General features: G+C 37.9%; 1 protein-coding gene across 4 annotated transcripts in view; it reads right to left on the bottom strand.

The window, feature by feature from the left end:
- The window catches only part of ZNF385B (zinc finger protein 385B), a 369,586-nt gene that overhangs the window by 210,801 nt on the left and 137,312 nt on the right, over positions 1 to 21,473 (bottom strand). Inside the window, exon 2 of one of the 4 annotated variants that reach the window (XM_041721861.1) lies at positions 10,760 to 10,842. The exons of the other annotated variants lie outside the window; for them this stretch is intronic. The gene's annotated coding sequence lies outside the window, so the exon portion shown is untranslated. The remainder of the gene's footprint in view (positions 1 to 10,759; positions 10,843 to 21,473) is intronic. 4 annotated transcript variants of the gene reach the window in all.

Here is a 21,473-nt window from a genome sequence, read left to right on the forward strand (position 1 = left end):
CAACATCTCAAAAGAAACTCGATACAAAAATACATATTGTAAAACTCCATTTATGATATTAAAAAACAAGCAAAACTGAAGTATGACATTTGATTTAGGATGTTGGTTATCTTCGGGAAGGAGGGCAGTAGTCTTTCGCTTAAGACGCGTCACAAGGAGGCCTTCTGGGTTGCTGGTAATGTTCTATTTCTTAACCTCAGTAGTAGCTACTTAGGTGTAATAACTTCATCATAATTAATTAAGGCAAATACTTATGATTTATGAACTTTTCTGAGCTGTGTTCTATTTCAAAACATTTTATTTGGAATATCCATCTTTTATCGATTTTCTTCTTTTATCTATCCCTACCCTATTTTTCACATTTGCATGTTAAATATTTAAATCCAAGATCTCAAGGTCTTGGGGAAAAATACATGGTTATAGTTATTAAAAGTAGCAAGCAGCATTACAAGTATATAGCAGTTTGCAGATTTTCACATCCATTTATCTCGATTATTTGTAACAACCGTTTGAGAGACAACAGGCAATAAGAGGGTTATTTTTAAAAAACAGATGTATAAACTGAGACTCAGATTTTGTTCCCTAAGTTCACACATCTAGAAAGTGACAGAGTTCAATTTAAGACTTTTATTCCTGATCTCTAGATTGTTGCTGTTTATACTATCCATGTAGCCATTTAAAATAATATGTAGCTAAAATAAATGATCCTGATTCAAACAGCTGAGTTTTTTATTTGATTCTGACCAAACCCACTCTGAGTCTTGAAAACTGCCATTGCCATTTTCTCCTAAACCTCTTTTAAAAATAAATGCATTTATAGAGGTCAATTACAGAAGGACAACACTTTCCACTTTTTTATATAGATTTCTCCACACCAAGTAATGTGTGTGAACTGTGCTTCATCCCTTCTTAACTACAGCAATCTATTTCAAATGTGGATTCTGTTTTGGGCGCTCTTTTAAAATTAGCAATAGGACTGAGTTGTCCAGGGACCGTATATTCTGAAGTTCTCCAGTTGATTTTTCTAGTTTTAGAGGAAGGAAGAATTATTAGTTTCCTTTCGATGGGTTATCCAAATTAGGAGGATGAAAGGAATATTTTAGACTGCAGTTACAGAAATAGGTTAGAACACTGTGCTGGTAAAATAATGAGTATGATCACTCTGGATAGCTTATGTATTCTTTGATCACTATAGAATGCAGCTCTAACTTCTACCAGGTATTTTAAAATTACATACCTTTGATCACAGCGGGTACCAGGAAAAAGAGCTCATACGACCTAATTGACATTATCTGCACTATTAGAGAAACATAATTCAGAGGTTTATAAAACTGATGATGTGCGAGGAGTCTCACCCTCAAACGGGGGAACTGGTTGGTGTTTCGTTGGTGGTGGTGGTGGTATACACTGGTACAAATTCTACGGAAGAAAGTTTGGCAAGCAGTCTTAGCTAAAAGGGGCATTTCTAAGGCTCTGTACTCACTTTATAGCAATCTTTCAAAGGAAACAACTAATGACAAAGATCTGCCTACAAGGCTATTTGCTGTAGTATAATTTATAATAGTAAAAACTTACAGTAGCATAAATGTCAAATAGTAAAAAAAAAAAATATTAAATTACCCGTGGCATATTCATATTCACTTTGGAGCCATTACAAGCAGCAGTGTAAATGAACTGCTAAGATGATATCTGGCCAGACAAAACAAATAATATTCAAATTCTTTCCTCAACCAGCCACCTTTCGTCTGTGAGGCTGTGGAAGGATATGTAGGCATGTGACAGGGTCAAACAAAAGAAGACATTATGCTGAGGCTCCTGTGACTTTTTAATACTTCAGTGACAGCAGGAGCAGTTCTTTTTTGACACATTTTTCCTGCATCAGCAGGACCTGACTTTGCCTATTATAGTATCCACTTCCCCATCTTCTTCCCCCTTTTGTGACCCTACTCCCTTTAAGCAGATTCAGAACATAATTTCTGAATTTCTGCCCTGTTTTATTTGATGCTCTCCCTGCTTCCCATTTCCAAGTGCAGGGCTACCGTGATTTGTCGGATCTGTGTGACTTTCTCTGGGTTTCTTTCCATTTCCTACTGTTCTTGTTGTAACTACAAAGTAACCACCTTTTATTTTAAGAAGGGATCTCTTTGATATCTTACTTCTGATGCCTTATGTTCTCATCCCAAATCTCAGAATAGTTTCCGTGTTCATTTACCACATTCCAAAGGCTTTTTGCCTTCTCACGGTGGTTGAACTCTGTCTCTGAACAAACCTATTTACTAGACTTTAGACTGATTATGGCACCGATGTATAATCTTCTCAGCCCTCGGGTGTGTGATAATTTCACGGACTTTTTATTCCCCCTTGGCCTAAGAAGAAAACACTAGCCCTCCCCCACTTGGGTAGAGGTCCCCAATCTTGTTATTTATTTGTATTATTCACTCCACTGCCCCAGTGAGGGGGAATCAGTACTTTGGGTCCCTGAAGTTCATAGCTGAGACCAGAGTGCATATACTGTCGGCTAAGAGACCCTAATCAGGAAGGAACATCATCCCTAAGGGGGTGAAGAGCATCTTCTTGGATCCAGCCATCCAGCATATATATCCTGCTGTATATATCCAGCAGCCCATATACAGAATCTTTCTCTATTTGAATGTCTTTTAATGACTTATAAGACAGACCAATAATGCCAAATGATTAAGTGGGACTAAAGTACCTTCCAAATAGTAGGTATAAAAGCATCTCATTTGTGCTTTTTTTTTTTTTTTTAATGTCCTCCACAGCCACACATAGAATCAAGATGGGAAGCACCAGTGGTTAAGCTACCTGTGAATGGTAGGAAAGCATGGTGGGGCAGCTGCTGGGGTTTAGTTTCTCTTCTCTTTTCATGTATTTATGTTTGAAGCAGTTTACCATGGAACCACATTTATTACTTTATCATTTAGACACTAATGTTCATCTCTTTTTAAAATGTGGCTACTTTATCTTGAACATCCTGAACAAACCATGTTAAGGCCCAGGGTTGTTTTTCTTTTTTTTTTTTTAAATCTGCTTTCAATTCCCCCTGATTCCCTAACTTCATCATCCTTGAGTGCCATTCTCATAGGACACTGCCTTATTTTTAATATTAAAATAAGAACTGTTAGAGATATAAGAAAGAATAATTTTTTCAAGTTTCTAAAAGATGGGCCTTAAAACCTTCAAGTAATAATAATGAGCACATATAATCTGTTTCTCAAGACCTAGGTTTCTGAAACCTCCCATCTATATTCACTGTCCATGAGCAGTGGTCTCCACTAACAGAAAAAAAAAAAAAAAAAAAAACAACATGCAGAATGCCAGTGACTATTTCATTGTAAATGTAGGTTCTGTATCATCTCTGTGCTCAGATTAGAAATAATCCCTGGACAGATACATAACTCAGAGTTCAGCTTGTGGGTGGACCATGGTTGTAGAGCTGCTTCCACTTACCCTGGTGAGGTAAACAGTCACATCTTCACTCTCTGCTTGGCAGCACATAACAAGAAACACCACATTATAAATAAAACTGAAGAGACTAAGGTCACTTCAATTCACCTTCTAAGCTTCCTCCACTTTTAAATGGTAAAATAAAATATTCATGTGCTACCATTATGTGGTTGAAAACGACCGGAGACATTTCCTCTTACTTCTATTAATCCATGATTGCCCATAGCCTCCCCCCAAGTCCATCATCTATATCCACATCTACCTCATATATGAATGAGGGAAGTAGGAAAAAGTGATGGTCATACATAATAGAATCAACAAGTGAGACAACAAATCAATCTTCCTAACAGCATGACAAATGTACCAAATCACATTTCAAACATTCACTGGCACTTTGAACAAAAAAACACTGCCTAGTTCATCCACAGAATAACCTATTTCCCCAAGAGATGTCTGAGGCTGCCCAAGGCAACATACCATCTCTGAAAATTTAGGGAACACAAATGAAAACTGAATGCCAGTTTATTTTCTGAATTAAAATCTTAAGCACTTTAAGTGAGATAACAATACCGAAAGTAATTTAACATCTTTTAAGATAATTCAAAGTGCTCAACTCATTTAATATAATTATCTCTTAACATTGTTATATACTCCCTATTTTCCTAGTGCTCTTTAGAAAGGACAAAATACCCTTCCTTTTACCATAATTTTTCCCTTGTCTATATCTAATTGAAGAGCTTTCTATCAGGAAACTTGAAAAATGGATAATTACTGCTCTGGGGCCTCTCGTCAACTATGAACTTGGGAATTGGAGTTTCTGGCCTTGCTTAATGAAAAGTGTCTGAATTAAATTTTCTTCATCTCACAAGTATCATTTTTTTTTCTTTTGGTAAAAAAGTTTCCCAGAGAATCTCTTTTAATAGCCACTGGCAAAGCCCGTAATTCTACTACTGAAACAATGAGATCTATTTTCCAGATCATCAATCTTCATTCTCCAGACAGATACAATTGTTTGAAGAGTTGCAATTACATTATCCCTTGGTGCTTCTTCAGCCTCCACATTTGACTGATTCCACAGTTAAACAATTAAAAGGCCAACGGAATTGAGGATTAATTTTTATCTCTAATAATAAAAAGTTCATTGCATTGAATTTCTTGGTATCAGCATCATCACCTTCCTAATTAAAAGTGCAACAGTTATATAATCTTGCAAAAGGAGAAATGGAAGTCAATATGCATTCATGGACTATATAATTTGAGTGTAGTAACTGCTGTCATCTTGACTGTATGGACAACACCATTTTATACTACCTAGAAATGAATCAATTTAAAGTGCTAGGCTTCGCCTGTAGAGCTAACACCTCATTTAATCCTCTGACGTTAAACACTACATGTTTTCTGAACAGCAAACAACTATAGTTAGCCAGAAATAGGTCCAGTAGATTCCAACCAAATGCAGATAACCAGGGTGAACCACACACACCATCAGCATGTAGGTATGTTCTACATCAGCTGGCATTAAAGGCCAGCAGAAGGCTGTGTCTGCTGCCTTCTAAGAGCCCGAAAGGAGTCAAGGCCAGCTCTTCTTCACATTCCCTACATGACTGCTCCCTTCATCTCATCATGTTACCATCAGTTCTGTTCATGTGGGGGTTCCTCTCAATGGCTCTAGGAAGACAGGCCTCCCCTTCCCTGCCCAGGTGCCAAGGTTTGGATTCCACAGGCCTCCCCTGGAACCTAGGAGTCTGAATTTTTCACAAGCAGCCACAGTGTCAGTGAGGTGTAGTCTTGGAGCCACTTTTACTTTTTTAAAGTTTTTATTTAAATGCCAGTTAATTAACATACAGTGAAATATTAGTTTCGGGTGTACAACACTTCCATACGACATCCAGTCCTTGTCACCCCTTAATCCCCACCACCAACTTCACTCATCCCCCCACCCTCTTCTCCTCTGGTGACCATCAGTTTGTTTTCTACAGTTAAGAGTCTGTTTCTTGGATTGCCTCTTTTATTTTTCCCTTTTCTTACATGTTCTGTTTCTTAAATTCCACATATGAGTGATAGCACATGGTATTTGTCTTTTTCTGACTTATTTCACTTAGCAGAATACTCTTTAGTTCCATCCACATCATTGCAAATGGCAAGATTTCTCTCTTTTGATGGCTAATATTCCATTATATATATATGTATACATATATTATATATGTATATATATTATGGAATATATATAATATTATATAATATATATTATGTTATATATATTATATAATATACATATGTAATATAACATATATGTGTGTGTATATATATATACACACACACACACACAGACCACATCATCTATATCCATTCATCAGTCGATGGACACTTGGGCTGCTTCCATAATTTGCAGATAAGGCTGCTATAAACATCAGGGTGCATGTATCCCTTTGAATTAGTATCTTTGTATCCTTGGGTAAATACCTAATAGTGAAATGGCTGGATTGTAGGGTAGTTCTATTTTTTTTTTTTTTTTTTTTTTTTTACTTTTTAAGGAACCTCCATGTTGTTTTCCACAGTGACTGCACCAGTTTGCACTGGGAGCCATTTCTTCAAGGGAAAAAAAAAAACTTCCTGTGAGCTTTTGGAGTACTCTGGTTTGTGTATTCTGAGCGCTTGGCACAGTGCCTCAGATGAGATAGAAATTAAGAAAAATGACACCAAAAGCCTAGAAAAGGCAGGATTCAAATTAGAAACTGGCTTGGGGAAAGGAAGGTTCAGAATTTGGTCCTACTGAGCGCTCTTTTATACTCTTGTGTCTCTGGGTTTCAACTTCTTCAGGGTAAAAGTTCAGCAGTAGAAGCAGAAGGTAAAGAATGTGAATGTTAGGAGGGTAGAGAGGACAATATTTTAAGTGTATGATTTAGGAAAACTTTCCCTGATCCCACAAGGACAGTCCTCTCAACTTGTCTTCCCCCAAAATTGGAAAGAAAAACAGTCCATGTAGTCATTGTAGAAATCACCCAACAAATATAATATTTAAACATTAAAAATTATCTTAACCTGCTAAAAGTGAGCAGTTTTCATCTAACAAAATTGAAATTTTGTTTAAAAATATACATCTTAGGAAATTACCTGAAGTCTATGCAACAGTTCATCTGTGGGCTTCTGAGAATTATTTCACTTATTGTTTTTGTCAATTCTCTCATGAGGTAACGGACTAGTCAAGCCAAAATTTGTATTGTTTTATCAAAACATAACCATATTTTATTCATTTCATAATGTATAGGCTAATTTCAGTGTCAGGACTTGTCTTCCACAGTGTGGTACTGGCACAAAAACAGACACATAGATCAATGGCACAGAATAGAGAACGCAGAAGTGGACCCTGAAATGTACGGTCATCTAATATTCGATAAAGGAGGAAAGACTATCCATTGGAAGAAAGACAGTCTCTTCAATAAATGGTGCTGGGAAAATTGGACATCCACATGCAGAAGAATGAAACTGGACCACTCTCTTTCACCATACACAAAGATAAACTCAAAATGGATGAGAGATCTAAATGTGAGACAAGAGTCCATCAAAATCATAGGAGAACACAGGCAACACCCTCTTTGAACTCGGCCACAGTAACTTCTTGCAAGATACATCCACAAAGGCAAAAGAAACAAAAGCAAAAATGAACTATTGGGACTTCATCAAGATAAGAAGCTTTTGCACAGCAAACGATACAGTCAACAAAACTAAAAGACAACCTACAGAATGGGAGAAGATATTTGCAAATGACATATCAGATAAAGGGCTAGTTTCCAAAATTTATAAAGAACTTATTAAACTCAACACCAAAGAAACAAACAATCCAATCATGAAATGGGCAAAAGACATGAAGAGAAATCTCACAGAGGAAGACATGGACATGGCCAACATGCACATGAGAAAATGCTCTGCATCACTTGCCATCAGGGAAATACAAATCAAAACCACAATGAGATACCACCTCACACCAGTGGGAATGGGGAATATTAACAAGGCAGGAAACAACAAATGTTGGAGAGGATGCGGAGAAAAGGGAACCCTCTTACACTGTTGGTGGGAATGTGAACTGGTGCAGCCACTCTGGAAAACGGTGCGGAGGTTCCTCAAAGAGTTAAAAATAGACCTGCCCTACGACCCAGCAATTGCACTGTTGGGGATTTACCCCAAAGATTCAGATGCAATGAAACGTCGGGACACCTGCACCCCGATGTTTCTATCAGCAATGGCCACAATAGCCAAACTGTGGAAGGAGCCTCGGTGTCCATCGAAAGATGAATGGATAAAGAAGATGTGGTTTATGTATACAATGGAATATTACTCAGCAATTAGAAACGACAAATACCCACCATTTGCTTCAACGTGGATGGAACTGGAGGGTATTATGCTGAGTGAAATAAGTCAATCGGAGAAGGACAAACAGTGTATGTTCTCATTCATTTGGGGAATATGAATAATAGTGAAAGGGAATATAAAGGAAGGGAGAAGAAATGTTGGGAAATATCAGGAAGGGAGACAGAACATGAAGACTCCTAACTCGGGGAAACGAACTAGGGGTGGTGGAAGGGGAGGAGGGCGGGTGTTGGAGGGGAATGGGTGACGGGCACTGAGGTGGACACTTGACGGGATGAGCACTGGGTGTTTTTCTGTATGTTGGTAAATTGAACACCAATAAAAATTAATTAAAAAATTAAAAAAAGGACTTGTCTTCCATAAAACTGTACATGAAAACACTAATTCAAAAAGGTATTTACACCACTATGTGCATTGCAGCATTATCTGCAAGAGCCAAGTTATGAAAGCAGCCAAAATGCCCATCAGTAGATAAGTGAATAAAGAAAATGTGGTGTGTGGTGTATATATTATATATAGAAAGAGAGAGGGGGGGGGGAGAGAGAGAGCGCACAATCATCACGATGAGCACTGAATAATGCATAGAATTGTTGAATCATTATAATGTACAGCTGAAACTGAAAGTATACTTCTCTCACTTCCCACTCCAATATCATTGGCATGTTGAGAACTATCAAGAATTCCCATGAGTGCTTGAATTAAGTCCTGCACTAAATGGGAGCCAATTATGAAGGGAATGACCCAAACTATAGAGAGATTCCTCTGAGGAATTATAACTATTAATGGATTATGCTTTTTTTTTTTTTTGTAGGCTCCATGCCCAGCATGGGGGCCCAATGCTGAGCTTGAACTCACAACCCTGAGATCAAGACCTGAGCTGAAAACAGGAGTCTGGCACTTAACCGACTGAGCCACCCAGGCACCCCTTACTGGATTACTCTTAAAGGATGGGCTAACAAGTAAACATCAATCTGAGGGACCTGCCTATTATAATCTGTTCCTTGGTTTCTGTCTCACAAGGTCAGTTGCTGTTTGCTATTCTCTTGACTCATCTCATGAACCCCAAATTACTCTATTTCAGAATGATTGTCATGGACTATGTTGCTCCACCCCAGCATCCGCCAACTGACCTGCACTGCTTCAAGCCATACGTCAGCAGGTCCTGTCATGTTGATTCTTTCTCAACCCTTAGAAATACCCACCTCTGCTCATATAGAGTTACTAGAAATTGCAAAATAAGCTACTATATTAATAATACCACTATGTTCCTAGTATGTAATATCATAAAACAAGCATCAATGGAGAATAGGTCAGTGATTAAGAGAACACATCTGGAGTCCAGTAGGCCTGGTTCACGTTGTGATTCTGATGAGTACTAGCTGTATGACCAACATGGTGCCTACATCTCTCTGACTCCCATCCATTCAACACTCCCATCCTAACAACACTACTATCTCCCTGGGTCTATGTAGAGATTAAAAATGCTGCCTGCACGATAGTGGGCAAGAGGACTGGTGAAAGTGTTTGTTCAACCTGCTGGGAGCTACTATACTAACACTACTCCTGTTAATGAAAAGGGTACATGCTTTAGAGTCATAATTCGTTCAAATCATGGCTCTGCATTTCCATTTCTTCATTTGTAAAGTAAGGTTGGCACCAACCAGGTTACAGATTTGGTTTGAAGTTTAGAGATGAATATATTTAAGTCCTTGGTAAAATGCCTGGCACAGGGCAGGCACGCAGTGCAAGGCAGCCATTGTAATAACTACAGATAGCAATGACTTTGGTCATGAGGCTGTAATCCACAACTGTCAAGTTGTTTTAAGTTTAAAAGTCTTTTGATACCTTTTAGTGCTGTGGTTCTTACTCCATCATGATCCTCGTGCTGGCGAGGAAACCCTATTCAAGCAGAAATGCACCCAGCCCTTCTCATCCTCTATCTACTAAGGGTCTCGTCTCTACCAACTCAGTTTCTTTCCCTTCTCTGCCTCAGAGAAAGGTTCTGCCACCAGGCATGTTGTCTGGGACTTCCATGGTCTAGAAAGGAAAGAAAGGGGCAAGAGGAGGAAGAAGGGAGACAGGTGGGTTCGAGGCGGGGGAGGGGGAGGGGAGGGCTTGAGAGAAAAGTTGCTGGAGGAGCTGAGGGAGGATGAGGAAACTCATGGAGGCAAGGGAAAGGGTATTTCCTGAATACTGTTTTATATACCCTCTCCCGAATATTCAAGGAAAGTAAGTAAAAACAAAACAAAACAAAAAAGAAAAGAGAAGAAAAAAAAAAACCCTTTCTTGTTGCTGGACTGTGTTCTCTGAGTGCCAGCGCTCTGAGGCTGTACCAAATGAGTCGTGGTTTCTCCTGGGTAATAAATACTACGCACTTGGCTGCTCCTGGAGGCAGAATGCCACGGGATATCAGACACTGTGAAGACAGGGCTACTTGATTTCCTAGGAAGGTAGCCATGGGAGGGAAATGCCTGTAGAACTGTTAACTCTGGAGCATCTGGAGGAAGACTGCCAATGGCAGGACAAGGAAGAGAGGCTTCCCAAGTGAAATCAGAGAACCAAGGATTCAGGTGACCAGGGAGATCTACCCTGGAGAACGTGTCCATCATAGACCTGGAGATGGATTTGGAAAGCACCATGAGCTCCATAAAAATGGGGCCCCGCACTGACAACATCACTTAAATGCAAGAAGTAGGGCTAACTAGCAGCCCTCCATGCAGAGCAGAGAGGGGACATCTGCCAGAGAGAGAACTTGGGAGACAAAAGGAAAGGAATGTGGAAAACAAGGGTGCAAGAGAAGGGAAAGTAGCCTTGTTGGGCTACGCAACCATGGCAGGAAGGCACTACACAATGGGTATTTTCCATCTGCCCTTCCAGAGTCAATATTCCCCATTCTCCACCCTGCTCTGTGCCCTGGGAGACTGACCTTTGTGGACTAGATCAGTGGCTCCCTTGTCCTCTGGCTTCTGGTTGAGTTCAGTTAATGTTGGCCACCAGCAAGAGACTAGACTGCAAGAAGAGAGGGAAGGCAGGCATTTGTTTACTTCTTCGTTTTTACCCTAGACTTTGATTTTACATCTTCCTGGTGGCAACACACTGGCCATACCTTTCCCAGGAAATAGCAGCTCCTTGCCTGCTGGTCGTCCCTCTCCTGTACCTGCCCCTGTCTCTGGCTCCTGGCAACAGCTCCCTTTCCTTGCTGCTTCAGGGTCAAGGGACAGTAACTGATTCCAGCTGTTGCTAGTTCCTGGTCCTTCTCTCTTTCTCCCATTTGTTCTCTTAACCCTGCCCACACCTTTGAAAATATTCCCTTCATTAAACCCTCAGTTGCCTACTTGAATGTACCATCTGCTGCCTGCCCAGACACCAACAGACAGACCCAAGTACAATGATGACTGCATAAGGAGAAAATGCAGAGGTAATGTATCACCCTCCTGACGGAGGCAGAGGATGAGAGAAACTATGAGACTAGAACTGAATCACCAGACTAATGACTTTGGTTAGAGGATGTTTATGAACTTCACGTAAGTCCAAAGCTTGATTCGTGGTAATATGATCTACTTGTAATTATTTTCAATGATGATTCTATCGGTAAAATAAGGCAATATATTCTGTAAGTTTCTGTTACTCTTGAGATAAGATGATTTGCAATGATGCACAATGGAAAAGAGATCTAGTTTCAATTCCTATTTTTGGCACTTATTGTGTCAAGTTACTCCATCTTTGTATGCCTCAATTTTTTCATCTGAAAAATGGGGGTCATAATACCTTCTTCACAGGATTCTCATGAGATTAAATGGATTCCCACCAGGTGCATGCTTGCTCACAGTAAATCCTTAACAAATGACAGTTGTACTTGTTATTCTTGTGCTTCATCATATCCTTTTCTACCCCAAGTATCAGTTTAAGAAATCCAACAAGATTGTGGTGGTGTCAAGGGTGCTTAAATAGGAGTAAACCCAATCAGTTCCCTCAGCGCTGATTTAGATCAAGATGAAGATAACTGATAAACTCCACCTGCACCCACCTTGCTGGCAGGGAAGCTATGGCCAGGTTCCAGCAATCAGCTCCCCTGTCATATTTCCCTTTGGTGAAAAATGAGCTCTGAAGTGTTTATTTTTTCAGAAATATATTCCAAACCACATCAATGTGTGCTACATTTAAATCCTCAAGTTATTAATCAGTTAAAATCCTCAGAATTGCTCTTGGAAATTCTAGTAAACTAGTGATATAGAACTTTCAAACCCTAGTGACTCAAAAATTCATTTTCAGAGTCTTAGCCTTCCTTTGTGCCTTATTTTCCCTAGTGAACTTTTTTGAGAAGTTTGCTCAAGATCTGTTCTGCTGAAAAAATAAAATATCAGACACAGAGAATATCTTTATGAACAAATATCTAACTCTTAGTTCCGTTCTTTTGTATGTTAAACATTATACATGCCACAATATTTTTAACCTTCACTTACCTTTCTTCACACATACCATAAATATATCCTGAGCGCTATTCCCAGACCTATATTCTGGGGAATCTCCAGATAATAAAAAATGCAAAAATGTACACCCTGATGGATGTTACATTCTATATACAAGGTTAATGTATTTTCCTCATCTGTCCTATATCTCTATTACCAAAAAGTACCGAATTTTCAACCAGTCTAGTTGGACCAGATAGAATATAGCCTGTCCAGTTAAATTTGAATTTCAGATCAACAATAAATATTTCTTTTTAGTATGTCTTTAGTGCCTCCCCATCCATGCTCACTGGAGTTGCCTCTTTGCCCCTTCTGTTCACAGGAGTAAGTACCTGCCTCCTCCTAAGAGAGATCTTTTCTTTCACCTTCTGATTCCTGTACCCTGCGGGGCCCACTGCAAGCCTGAACCACACAGTCCTTGCTACTCAGTATGGTTCCTGCACCAGCAGCAATCCATTCCCTGTGAGCTTGTTAGAAAATACAGTGTTCTGTAGTGTTGGACTCTGAGAATACTGAACCAGAACTTGGCTTTTTAAGTTTGAGATTCACTGACGTAGGACACCTCTAGTCAGGCACAATTTTTCCATATTTTCCAGGAGAGCTGCACTATTTGGTCTATATTAATTAGACTATCCTAAAAGCAATAGTTTCTAATCTTGTTTCTGCCAAGGTACACCCACAGGATGACACATGCTGCCACAAGGAAGAGGGGCTCACCTCTGTAGTGATTCTCATCCCACCTACCCTGCATATTCCTTTTGTAAATCACTGCTTACCATCAGCTAGGATGCTGAATGACTGTATTAAGAAGGCGGAAAAGTACCCCCTCCATTTCTTGCTTTCAATAACACTGTTCCCTAAGTATATGAGCAATAGGGAAATATGAATTATGACTTCCCATCCGTACTGGTTGTCTGATAGACCAAATAAATTGACTCATTTTGAAAATGGAATGAAAATACAATGATGAATTATTTCTGATACAGAGATGCTTATTGAATAATTTAAAAGCACTTTACAATTTCAAAGTTTTCAGAGCTTGATAACTAATAAAAACAATCCAGAGTTCCACTAGCTAAGTTTTTTTATGTTTGTGTTCTGCTTCACAGAGCTGTTCTTGAAATTGACAGGCATGTAACAACATTCAAAATACTTTTTATGAAATAATCACAGGTACAAAAAAGATTGACAGAACCAACAAAACAATAACTGCCTGTCTTGGTAAATAGATATTTGGTTGTTACACCTCTTTCAGCCCCAAGGGACAAAGCCAAACAAATATGAAGAAACCAGTTTTTGTCTGACTATAATATTAATCCTTGGATAATAAGATACCAAAAGGCAGAAAAAGAATTCTACATACTGAATTCCCAAATAACCCAAGTTTGTGGAGTCAAAAACAAAAACATATTCTTTTTTCTTATTAAGATCAATATCCCAAAAAGCATCTAATGGCCCAAATATATATGAAGAGTAAAAATATCAACACAATGATAGGTGGACTCATTTTATTCATATATAGAAGCTAACATATCTTACTATACTATATTCGAGTATTAAAACTCAAAGAAACGTCCAATTGTTAAGAGAGATAAATGAGAAAATATTTCTTAGAGATCTAAATTCAGTATTGTTATTATTAAATTCTATATAGGAGTTTACAACACATCATTATCAACTCATAACTAAGCTGAGTGGATAACGAACTCATACCCATGCAGATTTTTTTTTTCAGTTCTAAAGTTTACTGCTGTACTTTATTTAAAAGGAATTATACAATTAGAATAATTAAATTTGTATCCTTAGAATGAGTAAAGAGATAACAAGTCTGTTGCCAGACTAGAGAGAATTTGAAATAGCCCTCAGTTTAGCTGCATTAATGTCTTTTTTTAAACCCTAGATTTACATCACTGACATTACTATGCAAATATCAGTGATTAATTTCAGCAAGTTTTAAAATTCACTTGTGAAATATGTATTTAAATTCTTAAGAGAAAATACAAAATTGTCCATGAATTGATATTTCAAAGTTAATAGAGCATGTTGGCATAGAGCCACACTGTTTTAAAAGCAGGAATTGAATAAAATATTCTAAGAATGGAAAAGGAATTGGACTTCAGGGCTTTAAAGTCCAGCAGTTGTAGACTTTTGAAAGAAGACATCTGTGAGCTTTGGCCTATCTTCTTAACCTTTGACTCATTCTTTTTTTCTTTTTTTTTTCTTTTAATTGTTTTCTTTAAATCTCCTTTGGGCTATATAACTCTTGCTTTTTATACGGAGTTAATTATCATGGGTCAGAGAGATTTAATCCATTTCATTTACTTCATCTCTAACTAGAGTGACCATCTTATGTATCATCTAACATTTTTGAGAATGAAAGGTAAGATTAATAATACCAGGTTACATCATATGAAAAGCTAACATAAACTGTATCAAAGACCTAAATGTAAGAGCTAACACTAAATAACTATTAAAAGAAAACATAGGGATAAATTCTCATGATCTAGGATTTGACAAAGGATTCTTAGATATGACCAAAAGCATCAGCAATAAAAGAAAAAAATAAATTGGACTTCATCAGTTTTCTTTTATTGTGCTTCAAAAGATAGCACTACGGAAGTGAAAAGATAACCTATAGAATGAGAGAAAATATTTAAAAAGCACATATCTGGGCAGCCCAGGTGGCTCAGCGGTTTAGCGCTGCCTTCAGCTCAGGGCCTGTTCCGGGATCGAGTCCCACGTCGGGCTCCCTGCATGGAGCCTGCTTCTCCCTCTGCCTGTGTCTGTCTCTCTCTCCCTGTGTCTCTCATGAATAAATAAATAAAATCTTTAAAAAAAAAAAATAAAAAAATAGAAAGCACATATCTGATAAGGGACCTGTGCCTAGAATATATAAAGAACTCTTACAACTCAATAATAAAGAAGACAAAAATGTCAATTTAAAAATGGGCAAAATATTTGAATAGATATTTCTCCAAGGAAAATATACAAATAGTCACTAAACACATGAAAAAAATGTTGACATCATACTCATCAGAGAAATGCAAATCCAAACCACAAGATACAACTGCACACCCACTAGAAGGACCAGAATAAAAAAACCAAATAACATTAACTCTTGGCAAGGATATGGAGAAAACTGGGAAAACTTTGATGCATTGCCATCTCTCATTTCATCTGGGTATCTGACCAACTCACTTTCCAGAGAAGGACTGTTGAGAAAGTTTAATCAATTAATTCTATATTTATACTGACCCTGTTGGAAAACACAAGTCAAAAAATATGTCCTAATGGAGTGGTTAGGAAAAAATTCAGACGGGAAGAAAAAATGTCGACTCACTGGGAGATATTCTCATATACAGGGCCCTCTTCACTACTTTTCAATAAGCTTTGAACCATCTAACAGGTAGACTGAGCATGTCCTTAGGGTGCCCACTAAGCCAGGGCCCTCTTTCCAAATAAGTTCAGCTACAATGAACTTTTTAAGAAGTTTACATTTAAAAAACTATACAGAGAAGCTGTTTTCTTCTTCATATACATCTTGTACATATACCTGAAATCCAATGGAACTCATATACTTTTTTTAAAAGTTAAGTATAAATTTTATTTTGAATTGTAATATTATCAGTGCTGGGACCATCTAGAGGTCCTATTCTAACCCTGTGAAGAAGGAAATGTGGACAGAAATAGTCAAAGAACCATGTTTAAGCTTAACATAGGCACAGACAGGAGGGTCACAGCACAGACCATGAGAACCAAGGATGAAAGCAGCGTTCCCATCCCCCACTGTTCCAGTTGGTGTAAGAACCTGGTACTTGCAAATGGCCCTCACGGTGGGGTGTCCCCAGTTAACTGAAATTAAAGGTCCCATCACCTTGGGGTCAGATTTAATTTTGTTTATGAAAATAAACATACAAGCTGTGTTTTTGCACAACTGATTTTGTGGGGGTAAAATTCATGCACACCTTACTACCTGTGTCCATTTAGCCATGACTGTGAGCTAAACCTTTTGGCTTTTTACAGTCCAATTGGAGATTAGAATGTAAAATCTCTACCAGTGCTATGGTTTTAAGATGATTCTAATCATAAGAATTTATGTGCTCTTTTCCTTTCTCAGTACATTGAAACAATATTTGTAAATGTTTGAATTGTACGGCTGAACTCTGTAAGAAATGAAATCATTAAGAACTTGCTAACCAGATAACCATCTATATATATGAAGACAGTTTTCAGTATTTTAAGAAGGAAACATAGCTTGCTATTAGGTTAGACAGCTTTCAATAAATCATGGCTAGGGCAATAGGTATGGTAAAAAATTAAAGTATTTATGTCACAAAGGTTTTTAGCTGGTTCTAAAATAACCATCATATATACTGAAGATTCTTGAAGACAATTATTATTTATCCAACTCTGACATCTCACAAAAGCATTCCAGTATCTGAGAGGACAGGATAACTTAGAGTATCACATAAATTCCAGAATCATTTATTCAAATCAAATATCCATTTTTACATCAAGGGCAACTACTTCTTCATAAAAGAACAGTGTAATATATTACCTAGAAATGAATGTTACATATTTATAACTGTGGCTGGTAAATCCCAGTCATACTATTATTATGCCATTAAACTGGAAATATATAGAGTTGAAAGAGGAGTGATCATAATAAAAGCACTTTATTCTGCACGTAATACCTGAAATTCAATCTAATACAACTTCCAAATACCAGAAGTTTAATGTTTATGGTCTTTATTGAATAATCTTCTCTTTCTTTGACTAAAGTCAATAAAAAGTCATCTCTAAACTTTTCAGCGAAGCTAGAAACCATTATATTAAACTACAAGGTCATCAAGATAGGAATAAAATAAAGAGATCATCCTTCTGATTCTTGCTAGTTGATGCTTTAGTGCTTTTCTTCTCAATCCCAACACTAGGTTATTAAATATTTTAGTGAATTAAGTTTGACCAATGTTTTTTGTTAATGCGCTTTTTATTTGTATATTCATATTTGATTTAGAGTTATTTCAAGGAAAACAATATCAAGTAATGTTATAAGTATGCCAGGAAAGCCCTTCAGGTCTAGAGGAGGCAATTTAAAATAAAATTTTTATTGTGATAAAATGCATAAATTTACCATTTTAACCATTTTAAAACATACAATTCAGTGATATTAAATACATTCACCTTGTTGTGCAGCTGTCATTACCATTCATCTCCAGAACTTTCTCATCTTCCCAAACTGAAGTTCAATACTTATCAAGCTCTTCCCCTCTGCCTCAATCGAGGAAACAATATTAAATAATATGCTTATCAAAAACATATGTTTTTAAGTTGGAGTTATATACTCTTAAGCAGAAACCCTCAGTCTACCAAAAAAAAAAAAAAAAGGAAACCCTCAGTTTGCACTTTAGAAACAATGACTGTGCATTAATGATACATGCCATTGTAGATGTACTTGTTGATATTACAGAACGGTCATATATTTTGGAATTAGGCTACACAATTATTTTAAAACATCAATAGCAATACTGTAAATATTACAGAATAATAAGTTCAAACATGATTTAATAATTCCTGCTTTTAATAAATGATTCAGAGTACATACGGGGGACATGGATATCAAATAGTATGTTGCTGCATTTGTAGAGTCATATGACAACCCTGATTTATTTAAACAGAGAAGTATTTTGTGTCATTTTCCTAAGGATGGCTATGGACTTTGAAGGATTCATCTATATTTTGATATATCATATCCTCTGTGGGCAGGAGATGCCATATATGTGTAAGTAGATGAATATATATAATATGGCATGTAAACAGGGAAACTATAATTAGCATTAATATTAATTTAAAAAATAAATGAAGAAGAAAGAGTTGCTTTTATATGTCACTAAGAAAATAAACCAGATCTTGCAAAAACAGAGTTAACCATTTTTAGGCAAACAGACTTGCAAAAAATACCTGATTCAGATGACCTGACCTGGTTGGAAGGAAACCTACGTTATGCCTGTCATAAACGATTCTTCCGTTTGCACTCACTCCTCATGTTCTGCAGCCCAGCACTCCAAAAATGTAGTCTTGTAGGATGGACAAATCTTTGCTGACTGCATCCTCCCAGGCCACATTTGTTGCACCCCATCCACGTTCCATTGCTGGCACGCCAGGGAACCCTTTCCACCGAAACTTCCCGATGCCTGAGTTTACCATGTTCATTCACCCTCGCCTTTTCATCCTTACTCTCAAATTCAAACCACCACACCGATAGGCCATGAACTCTTGGGCTCCCTGCCCTCAACAAATTTTGTTCTTTTCCAATGGGAGCTCTTGATTCCTAGATAAGAAGGTACCTATGCCTACAAAATCTGGACAACCTCAGTGATGATGGTAGATACCAGATGATGATAGCAAAGGAAGCCCGTCAGTTTTCATGGGATGCCGAATGCGGTTTGAAGACTGTGGGACTGGGCAAGCAGAAACAACATGGCGCAACTTTCATGGTGACCATGAATGTGCTTCTAGGTATCATCTGACACCACACATCATGTCCTCACCTCATTTTTCAGAACAAAATAAAAATTATGGTAATTCTGGCTATCTTCTTAATATGGTTATTAATATTAATAGATCTTATGGCTCATACACTATGAAAATCTTTCATGCAGTTCAGAAATCTTCCCCACCTGGCTTCCGGCGGGAATATTAATCACCCACTGACATAAATAAAACAGTACACCAAGAATAGCCAGAGTAAGGATTCCTTTGGAATTATTTTCTTTCTTCACCTTAATACAGTCTCTTTTTAATATGCAATATACAGGTAAACTCAAGAGTTCTATTGTATACTGACCTAGCAATCGTTGAGAGAATATAACATGCTAGGAACTGTCCTAAGAGTTTTACACTAAACTGTTCATTTAAACCTTCCAGCAGTCCTATCAGATGTCAGCAATTATCCCCGTTTAATACAGTGTGCAGAGAAAGTGAAAGAGAGGTTAAGAAACTTAGCCAAGGTCACCTAGACTTTACCCCAGTTCACTAGAGGCAGCCAGATCATACTCTTAATCACTAGTTTTAAATGTCACTGTTGTTTTTCCACATGTAACTCATTTTCATTTTCCACTTTTACCTGTTTATAAACAGATTTTAAGGACATAAATAGTGAATATGGTCTGGCTGAAAATCCTGGTATCTGGGCAGCTTGGGTAGCTCAGGGGTTTAGCGTCTGCCTTCAGCCTGGGGCCTGATCCTGGAGACCTGGGATTGAGTCCCACGTTGGGCTCCCTGCATGGAGCCTGCTTCTCCCTCAGCCTGTGTCTCTCCCTTTCATGAATAAATAAATAAAATCTTTCTTTAAAAAAACAATCCTGGTACCTGAAGGTCATGCCTGAGATTCCTGCCATCTCAGGGCATTGGCCTTTGCTGGCTTCCTTGGATATTTCAATTCAGCAACTGATATCTCAACAAGTTTTTTTGCAGACATTTTGATAAGCAGTTCACTGCGGAACTTCATAAAGGGGTCACTTACACAGTTAACAGTCAGAGTGCTGCCTGAATGGGAATTCCCTGAGAAAAACAAGGTAAGCATGCTACCACATCTAGAAAGTGCTTACGTCTTTTGCTCTTCCACATGTCATTATAATTGTATCCCATAGAAAGGAGCAGATACTGCTCCAAATAAAAACTGAATCTTTCGGGGCACCTGGGAGGCTCAGCTGGTTAAGCTAAGCATTCAACTCTTGATTTTGGCTCAGGTCACAACCTCAGGTTCCTGAGATCCAGCCCTGTGTCAGGCTCCAAGCTCAGCGGGGACTCTGCTTGAGATTGACTCTCCATTTCCCTCTGCCCCTCCCACCACCCCCACCCCCAAATAAATGAATAAGTCTTAAAAAAAAATCACCGAATATCTCATTGTCAGCCTTCCAGAGACGAACTCTTAATTCATAAATGGGAGGAAAAGGGAGCAAATTACAGTTGTGTCTAACTGTTGTGCTCAAAGAGGACAATCTGCTGCTCCAAGAGACTTTTTACATTTTTATTAATATAAATTTCCTATATTAAAATAATTCTTATTAATTTCAAAATAGAGACTTTTTACATTTTCATTAAAATAAATTTCCTATATTAAAATAATTCTTATTAGTTTCAAAATATATTCAAAATATCTTAAAATTCATGCTAGTGCAACTCTATTAATATTGTTTGATATTTTAAGATATAATTCTACATAACTATTTTCAATAATTTAATCAAATAGAAAATAATTAAGTTATTACAAGTACTTTATTGTTCATTTATAGCTATTACTGTGTTCACTAGAAAACCGGTGAGCCAAAGGCAGGCTTGCGTTATTTATTAATTCATTTAGAGTCATCTGGACTTATTTACTGAAGAGTGATCCAGGTGTTAAGCAAATGCACTTGGAAAACACAGGGAAATTTTATTACTCCAGCACTATGGTCCAAGAAATTTTACGACAGATATTAAAACTGGGTTTGGGTATTGTACGTGATGTGCTTATTAAATGAGACTGATTCCTGTAAGACACACACCCACGGATGAGTCTCCGTAATGTATAGTAACACCATGTAAACAAACCCCAAAATGTTCAAATACAGAGAATTCTCCCTAGGACAATTCCAATTGAATACAGCTAGGATGGGTTAAGTGTGAGTCTGAAATTAGGCCAATAGGGCAAAACTAAGTAATTGCTGGGTAAATAGAATTTTTATTGTTTCTGTGTTTTGAGAGAGTAGGACCCTCGGTGTTACCCGTCATTCTGCTCTTTCTCTCACATCCCATATCTAGTCCACGAGGAAATCGCCTTCAAAAGAAAGCCGCAATTTGTCTACTGCTACTCCCACTGCCACCATTCCAGTCCAAAGAATAGCTCCTTGTCTGAATTATTGCAGCAGCCACCCAACTGTTGACCTGGAGCCTCTTTTCAACATAGTAGCCAGGAAGATTCTGTTGAAACCCTTTCTCCCAGTGGCTTTCCTTTGCAGTTAGGGCAAATACCAAAATTCTGATGATGCCACAGGCCTCTGGTTTGCTGTCCCCGTGCTGACCTTACCTGTTTTCCCTCTAGTGCTCCCTGGCACAGGAACACTGGGTTCCTTGCTCTTTCTCAAACACGTTCAGCATGTTCCAGCCTTGGGGGCTTGCACTGGCTTT

The sequence above is a fragment of the Vulpes lagopus genome, chromosome 11 (genome assembly GCF_018345385.1).
Source record: "Vulpes lagopus strain Blue_001 chromosome 11, ASM1834538v1, whole genome shotgun sequence".
In the NCBI taxonomy this organism is placed as follows: Eukaryota; Metazoa; Chordata; class Mammalia; order Carnivora; family Canidae; genus Vulpes; species Vulpes lagopus.